Source organism: Aythya marila, assembly GCF_965140915.1.
Source record: "Aythya marila genome assembly, chromosome: 1".
Taxonomy (NCBI): domain Eukaryota; kingdom Metazoa; phylum Chordata; class Aves; order Anseriformes; family Anatidae; genus Aythya; species Aythya marila.
The window spans coordinates 149,272,012-149,281,708 of NC_139042.1; positions in this window are offsets into that span (position 1 = coordinate 149,272,012).

The window sequence follows — 9,697 nt, forward strand, 5'->3', positions numbered from 1 at the left end:
TAAGTGGCCAAGCTGGCTCCATAGGGTGACCCCGCTGCGTTTCTGCAGCACCGTGCACAACATCACCTCTCCTTTCATCCAGCACTTGATGCAGATGCTGAAACTGGGGAGAACTCACCCATGTAGACACCCCCACCTATATATGTGGAAACCAAACTCAAATTCAGACAATCTCCCATTTGGGTGAGCATATTGTATATTGCTCACCACACTACAATTATCTTTTGTTGTTCAGCGCAGGCCATGTCAGGACAAGGCATCGCTCGCTGTATTTTTCCAACACTGTGAGCATCAAACACTGCTTGTTTTAATACCACAAGGATCCCCATAAGCTGTTGTAACTCATGCCTGGAGGTAACTCAGCCGTTCCTCCCCATGCACCTCTAAAGCAGCCCTCCTGCCCAACTCTAAAGGATTTCAACCAAAGTATTACTTCCTAAGCTTTGTTACCTGTGGAGACCAGGCAGCTTTCATTAGAGCTCCTATGTTATTTCAATTACCACAGCATGTGATGCTAGCACACATTTTTACAAATCCCTCAAGATAGATTTTGGGAACAAAGGGGGGTTAGAAGATGGTTAATGTTTAGAAGAGACAAGAGAACAAACAGCTTTAGAGAATTTCTCATCACCACACTCGCTTTCTGATCTTTCTAGTAAGAAAAAAAAAAACTTGTAGAAGATAACTTCTGCTACAACTCCCAGGGGCAGAGAAAATTGAGATTCACATTTACCCTTCAGCATCAGCCTTTCCGTGTACAAGTGGAAAAAAAATAAGTCACCCATGAAATTAGGAGTCTCAGTGAAAGTCATTCTGGACTCATGGCATCATAGGTTTTCTTTTCACCCCAACTTTTAATTAATCACCTTCAACAAAGGAAAAATGCTTTAGAACTGGACAGCTTTTTTATTCCAGTGTATGGACAAATTATACCCAGGTGCAACTCAACTGAAATCAATAAAAAGGCACAATGTTCTTCTACTGAACACAAAGACTGGTCTCCAAGTACCAAGAGTATAACTATTGTGAATAATAACTACATTGGTAGGCAAGCCGTTCTCAAAGAAGAGCTACAAGAAATGCTCTGAATTGAAAAAGAACAAGTACAGAGGCTGTTTCCAGCAGTCAGTGGAAGTTTTGCTGTTCTGACATAGGCAATTAAAAAATAACACAGAACCTGGTATTTATGTTCCCTTACACCAGCACTGCAGTTAAAAGACTTATCTGTAACCGAATTCTGCGTAAAGACAGTACAGTGCTCTACAGCACAAAGTGTCACTCACCCCAAGAAACCTAAAGGCTTTGATTTTTTTTACAGAAAACTGTACTTTTATTTCTTCTACGTACATGTGAGGGACAGGGCCTAGAATATGAAATCCACTACTGTTGGTGGTGGAAAACCCTGTTTTCACTGCAGCCAGCTGCCCAAACAGCCAGGACTAACCTGTAACAAGGTGCAGGTGTGCTTGAGTTCCTGAGTATTCAAAGATCATCCTCTCTGCATTTCAAACAGTGTCTTTCTGTGACACTAGCATATGCTTGATGCATACAATGCAAATAAAAAGAGAAGTTGTCTCCTTCATATAATTCTGTTACCTAGAGCAACTTTCATGGTGTTTGTTTCTGAGTGAAGGCCTGTGAGGCCAATGGGTTATTCACACAAATCATATTAAAGTAATCCTTAAGTGTTAGCAGTGAGACTAGAGACAGAACTAAAACATGATGTAGAAGTGTTTTAAGATAAGTTGTTAAACAACTCAACCTTAGATGACTCTGTCCTTTCCCTGGTCTGTTGGTCTCTGAGTAATAACTCAAGTGCTAGAAAATATGATAACGTAAACTGGCATGAAGAAGCACACATGGAAACTCTTTTTTTTTTTTTTTATCTGGGTTCTGTAGATACCAGACTTCCCTCCCCTCCGTTTTTCAGAACCGACCACACCTACAACAGTTATCTGGTACAAATTAAACTGAAAGGCATGACTGGCAATAAAAATCACTATAAGGGCTTCACAAAGGAATTGGTCTTTGAGGGAGAGTCTCAGAGGGCTGTCTTACTGCATAGATTGAGTAAGAGATAGCATGGACCTAAAAACAAAAAGGCATGCAGTGGTGTTAAATGCACACTGCAAACCCTGATTTATATCTGTCATCCTGCTATTCGGGGCCCATGGGATTAAGCAGGGTCTGAGTGGGGATAATGTACACAATTTCTTAAAATATAAACAGAATGCTCAGGATCCGAATGTTTTTAGTCTTGACTGAGTTTTGTGACTAGGAATAATCAGAGGCTACATACTACCCTCAGTTCACAAACATCAACTCTTTTAATGTCGTTGAAGGTTCAGGGTGTAGATACCATGTGATCTCCAAATGTGCATACATAAAACACCTTTGAGAACCCATTAAGTGTTTCACATATAGATCTCATTTGTAACACATGCTATAATTACACCACTATCTAATTTCTTCGCTTTTCATAGTTTTATTCACATGGGGGAAACATCCAAGTCTCCCTGCAGGCTGCTCAGCACTGTCAGCTCCTGCTCACTTCTGTGATTACTGAGAGCACTCAACACCTCAGAAACTGCCTGGCTAACAAAAGACACTCCTGCATGTAAGTGACGGCAGGATGGATTTCTAATCAGCTAGTAGAGCTTTCAAGTTAAGCCTAAAATGGTGCTAATATCAGATTCATTAAAGTCCCATCAGTTGAAATTAAAATGCAGTGCTAGGGAAGCTGATGTCTTCTTACGCTTCTGCAGTACAATATTCCAAACAGAACAGCTTCACAAACCATCTGACAGATCATATCAGGCAGTGTTTTATTACAGAGGTGAATGACCTTGGGCTAATAGATGGCTTCTGTATAGGTTTTGCCCAGTCTCTTTTGGAAGAATCAGAAGTCTCTCACTGCTCAAAAGATTCTGAGGAATGTTATTGTCTTAATCTTTAATATATTGTTTGCTTACATAAGTCTTCCTAAATAAGTTCATTAGATAATTTTGCTTTGAGGACTGCAGAACCATCAGATGCTGACAGCAGTTTTCAGCCAGTATTGATACCAGTCCTCTTTGAAACTGTATCCTGTTAGGGTCCCTTTAGCCAGCCAGTTCCTGTCCCCTCAACAAACATTTCCATATGGAAACTTAACCTTCCCTTCCCCTAGCTTTGCATTTTGCAATAGTCCTCAAATCCAAATCTTGATTCAGGAAAGCACTTGAGCTACTCCGGGCAGCATCACTGCAGTACATTATGATATTCTTAAACTAATATTTTTCTCCACCACCACCCTTAGCCTACTCTTCAGGACCTCCCTCCTTCCCATGCAATTCACTTTTATGAACTTTTATCCTTGCTTTGCTGTTTCAAATCAGAAGAGCTTCAGGGAGAAGTAGCATGAAAGTTTAATTTCTCTTAACTCATAAATTAGCCATCTATGCCATGAATATTCTTTTAGTATTTCAGCTTAAGGAGACTTAATACTTAGATCTGTACAGATCTTGTTTGAACTAGTAATTACGGAAAACAATATGAAAGATAATTATTGGATCCAATAATAATTTGTACAAAGTCCCATTGTTATTTGTTTTGCAGCAGTCTAGAAATATAATCAATGCATAAAACAAACATGCCAGATTTTTATGCATAAGTGTACATCTATGCACGCAACCCCTCAATATTCCATTAAACATCTCTCTTGATAAGTACAGACATTAAGTTCTTATGCATTTTTCACTTCTTGTATTGGTATTAAAAAAAATGTGAGCACCATTCCTCTTCAATTATTTATAGGAAGAATTTGTAGGAAGAAGCTTTTTCTTCTGAGCTATTTATTTGGTACTTTCAATACCACTGCAGTAATATTAACACTGGATGAAATAAGTTATAAAACCAGTTAAGAAAACAAGAATATAGACACATACTATATGCATAAGAATAGATGGCTAAACAAGAGCAGAAAAAGGAGGCAATGGAAATCAGAAACTGAAGTCTCTGTACTGTTTCTCACAAACTTTGGTATCAAACCAAGCTAAAGAAAATCCTGCTTGGCTGCACCTGGTGAGATTTTGTCAGTCCTCCCTCCCTGCAAAAGGAAAGGTTTAAGCCAAACAAGTTATGAGACTTCCTGGTAATTTAAGTGGCACAATTTTACCATCCAGGCACCTTGCCATCTGAATTCCGGTGTAATGTGTCAGCCATTACATCAGACATCATAAAACTTGCCAAAGGCCTAAATGTTTTAATAGAACTCAAAATGGCACAGAAAATCTGTATGGGCATAGCCTTGGGAAAAAAAAAATAAGAAAATAAATAAATCTTTGCAGCCTGATGTTGTATTAAGAAGGTCAAATATCAATGACCAAAAAAAAAGCTTCCTTTTTACATGAAATACATATCTACTTTGGAGCACGCTTGCCAGTGGAGCTAGAAGCCCATCATTCTGCTTTGCATATGCCATCCAGTACAGTACATGCTTCCTGTTATGTGACGGGCAAGCACTTATCCAGCATCTGGTCCAAAAGAAAGTCTGACTCTGCAAAGTTAAAAAAAAAAAAAAAAAAAAAAAAAAAAAAAAAAGTAAGCAGCCTTGAATTATTTTGTACCAGATCTCAAAATAGCATGTTTTTTCTGTTGATTTCCTGCCATTTGACCTCAGCTGTGTCTCAAGTGCAGCTGTGAAGTCTACCTAAATTCACAGTGGACACAAAATCCAAAAAAGAAAAAAAAAAAAAAAAATACAGTAGAGACAGAGAAACTGCCTGGAAGAAAGACAGGTCCCTTATTAGGCATCTGTCTGGAACTGCACTCAATCACTCCCGCAGGCTAGTTTAAACACCTGTAAAATTCTTCAGAACTAAACCAAGACTTTGCTCTAGCCCACAAAACTACATCTAATTCAATTTTGCTTTAGAAATATGTCAAGTATCTGCTTATGTTTATAAAAAACCTTGTCTCAGCCAGGGCAGCCCTGCAATCCAGGTGTCACACCTATGCTCCCGTAAGAGTCAGAGTGTGGTTTCATCTTGCCTGACACTAAGACACTGGATTTTCTACCCCCACTTTGAGCACAGGCTTGACAACTTATCCCCAACGTGGCAGCCACAGAAAAGCTATCAAATTAAAACATTTGCACCAGCTCACGGCTTAATCCAGGCATTTTTCCCTCTCTAGCAGGAACTGGAGAAGGGATGTGTTCCTGCTGCACATAATGCCTCTGGCCGTCACGTAATAATGCCAGGGAGCACACTGTAGTCAAGTGACATTCCACAGGAAGCACGTCCCACATATATCTAGCAAAAAAATTGGTTGCCCTACTCTCTAGTGCATGGACTGCTTCCAAGTCATCTGAAAACTAATCTTCCAGCAGCAGCAGCCTGGAGTTCCCATGGGCTAATTTATTCTGCTCCTAGCTAATAATTCAAAACATCTGCCTCTGGGCAGAGCGAAACAGCCTGAACACAACTTGGTGCTGATACACCAAACTGTTTCTAGTCCTGGCAGAAATACTGGAAAGGTAGCTCAGGCTTTTCTACATTATATGAATTGGAATAGTTCAGCGGGTAAAGAGTATTTCTGGACTACACAGACAAGAAAACACAGGCCAGAGTGTCCTCCACTACAAGTTAAAAAGTTAAAGTTGACACTGCCCTTTCTCTCTTAAAAGGAAACCAGCAAGGGGTTGTGATGACAGCATAGGAGCTGGGAAAGTCATTTCCCAAGGCATGCCTCATCTCAGGGCAGCAGAAAGAGACAGCCTCATAGTGGTTGCTGTCTTGGCTCCCTGCCACTAGAAAATCCCCCTGTACATGCCTGACTCGATTAACAGCATGATGTTATATCATGTCATGAGACAAATCTGGCCTGTCTATTTCCATTATACTTGACCAGGGCTCAGTAAACATCCCATGATCTAATTCTCAGTGAGTTTATGAGCAGGTGGAAAACAAGAGGCTGTAGCCCATCAGCTGGCAGATTTCCCCCACCTGGGGAATCAGGTCACTCTCACTCACCCACCCAGAGATAACACTGACAAGCTTGGGGGAAAAATGATGAGCAGCTGCCAGCCATTAGAGAGCCTAATGAAGCTTGAATAAGGTTTCAGAATTCTTTAAGTATCATTAAACACTATTTCACTTATAGACAATTTAAGCAAGGAGATCATTTAATTACATTTCTTTTATTGCTTAGCACTTTATATATAGCCCTGACTTTTTGCTGTTCTTGAGATGACTTGAAAACGCTGCCAGCTGTCCTTGACCTCCAAGTAAGAGATTAAACTTGCCAGGCAAAGTGTAAGTTGCTTACAAACAGGAAGGGAAATATCCTTCATCTCGAAAAATCTCAAGCCAAGACAATTTAATAATTAAAAATAACCACTGTGTTAGTAGAGACTTTCTGTCTCCCTCCCCCCAAGCATAAGTACAAGGAAATCTCAGCTCTAAAAGAGGATTATTTTAATGTGCAGCTTGTTTGCCTGAATACACTTAACTGATCAAACAAAGTTACATCAAGACGTAAGATGAATACAAGCTTTGTGTGAATGTCCTAACATAGCCCAGCAGGCTTGCTGAGGCTGCAGCACACTTCGCACCATAGAATCCCCCGGGAGTTTTAGACAAATCCATGCTGAGCACATGCAAACTGCAGTTCTTCAGCGACACCCAGTAGACTTTCCAGGGGAGCCATCTGCAGTACATAGGCCACAGCTTCACATTTTAAGTCCCTGTTCTAAACCAGAATAATTTAGTTAACAATTTATACTTTTGCTATAAACAATCTCTATTTGAAATTAGGAAATGAAGAAAAAAGCCTGCTGTTAACAGCTTTCAGGTCCACACGCTGAAACTTTGTAAAAATCAAAACCAACTGAAAATAGAGTCTTTTAAGGCTATCATCCTGTTACAAGAGGAAGAGCCTGTAATTCAAAAGAAGTCCTTTAAGAACAGGTGTTTTTAACCTTCTTTTAAACAACAGGTATCTTGAAGTCAAGAGACAGCATGAAGAAACAAATGTAAATACAGTACAGCTTCCAACTGGATACATCAGAGATGTACTGTAAAAGTGTAATGTCTTCACAGATACTTCCTTGAAGTTAGACACTTTGCTTTCTAATGCCAGACCCATTGGATTTGTCTTCAAACATGCAGCCCTATTATTTTGCCTCTTAGCTTTAATTCATATAAAAAAAGGACTGGTGAATGTTTCAGTCTCCACTGTGGTTTTTTTTCAAGATTGGAAGAAAGCAAAACATAGAGAACTAACCATGTTTTAAGCATAATTAACCACAAATTAAGTCAGACGTCTCAGTCCTGCAACCAGGCCACATAGGTGAATCATTTCCTCCTCTCCAAGCCCTGCTAACGTGTGCTGTACAGACTGATACAGCCCCAACACCCATACCATCAACTATCTAACTGGTTTTGTAACAGAAGTAGTACTGACCTATATCAGCCCATGGGTTTATATACATTCCTTCTCCATAAAACTAATTAGCCCAGCAACAGCACACTAGTAGGTTTATGTCTGTTTTGAAGGTATATGTACTAAAAGAAATAGAGGTATGATGCATATGCATGATATCAAGTGTTTAGAAGTATTTTCTGCTTGTTGCCGCAGGCTTTGGAAAACTATCATAGATCTTTAGCAATTTTTCCTCAGTTCCAGCAGCCACCTCCAGCATCCATTGCTCTTGCGTTGATAAAAACCCTAAATTTTAGATTACACAACAACTTGCCTGAACAGTATGATTATTCTCAAGTTCTAATGCTAACTAATCAGGAAGAAAAGTATATTTTTTATGTTGTTAGCTTAAATGACATTTAAACAATCAAAAAATAAAGAGGAAGAGTTATGCAAGAAAAAAAAATCAATTAATTTTATACCACTAAATTAGAATAAGGGGGCTTTAAAGGAAGCGTAAGTTATACTTGATGCATTTTAACTTACCCTGTTAGAGAATAGTGCACGATCTCAGGCCTCATTTACTTTGAAAAATTGCACCTGTTCAACTTAATTATAGCACCTGAAAACTAAACGAAGAGGTATAAAAGTTACATTGGTTTACAAATGTTTTATTTCAGTTTACCCCACTGTGAGTTTATTTTGTTCTATTAGGATGTTCTAATAGAACAAAATGTTCTATGCTAATAGAACAAAGCAAAACAAACTCATACCAAAGGAAGCATCCACGCTGTTTTGCTGCACTTACGTAGCTTTTTCATAGCCTTAGCACAAATGCAAACAAGAACACATCTGTCATACTTTTGGCTCTTCTCTATTCCTTATAATATATATTATATTTGATTATAATAACTAGATTTGGTTCTTTCCAAATGAAAATGAGTTTGCAATATCTTTTACGTAGAAAACTTTTGTCTTAACTTTATTCTAATTTAATTGCATCTTCCATAGAGTTACATATAAAAGTTATAAAAAAAAAAAAATCAGCTCAGTGCTTCTACTCATATAACCTATACACTAAAGACTCCAGAAGATTGCATTGATAGAAAAGGCATTATAGCTGCATTCTTCTTACTGTGGTTTTCAGACTGATGTAACAGTGAAGTTCTCCTTAAGCATGGCCTACTACTTTTTCCCCTACATGTATAATCAAATCCATTAACAGATAATGATAACATATTGCTTTGAAGACGTGGTATAAAACAGAACTTCCACTGCAATTAAATTAGTTTAAAATTCCATACATTTTGGCATAAAATCTCATATTGCCAGAAATGAAAAGTATGCCTGTACCAATTAAAAAAGTTTTTCTTCTGTGTTTGAATTGTAACCTTTAGCAGCAAGCATGGTCTAAAATTTTGGGTAGACCTGTGCACTGCCAGGCGTTGGACTTGATGATCCTTATGGGTCCCTTCCAACTCGGGATATTCTGATTCCATAAGCATGGTGCACACTCACTGACAGCCACAGAAGAGCCATCACATCTGTTCTGCACCCTGTGAAGACCTTCAGAGAATTGAATCGAACAGATCTGACTCTCCCCACCTCAGAAAGATGAGACTAACTGCTGAGAATTCATTAATCCATCGATACCTTTTCCTGAGATGTAGCAGACAAACCTTCCATTTAGCCTATATTTCCAGGGAGCAACTTAGAAAATCTGGCACAAGTGGGTCTTTTAATTCATCTTCCTCCAAAAAACAGTCACCTCTTTTAAGCAAGCTCCTTTCTTTTATTTCTGGAGATTTTACCAGCCTCCTGTAGGCTCTCAAGGACTCAGCCCTGCAGCATCACATTTACAAGACTTGAAAAAACTTGAAAAAAAATTCACTGGTTGAAAGACATTTTATTTTCCCCAGTCTTTTGGGCCTAGATCTGAAAGTATGCATGTGGAATGAGTGTCTCCTGTTCACTTCTATTATAGCTTTCTGTTGACAGATAGGTTTGATATTACCTCCTATAATCAGAAGAATTACCTCCTATAATCAGAAGAATAAGTAAATATTAAATGAGGTAAAGACAGATGTTTCGTATTCTTAATGTTTCATAAATTAGATTATCTGCCAGCTGTCTGCCTCTGCATGGCTCTCCTTTCTTCTGTGCATCCTTTCCACGAGATCGACTACATGACAATGCACCACAGTTATACAGTAACTTGTAACGAGCTGGTGTAATTAGCTACACCACATCTAGAACCTGTGGTGACTTACAGATATCCTTGACTCAGCTTTAG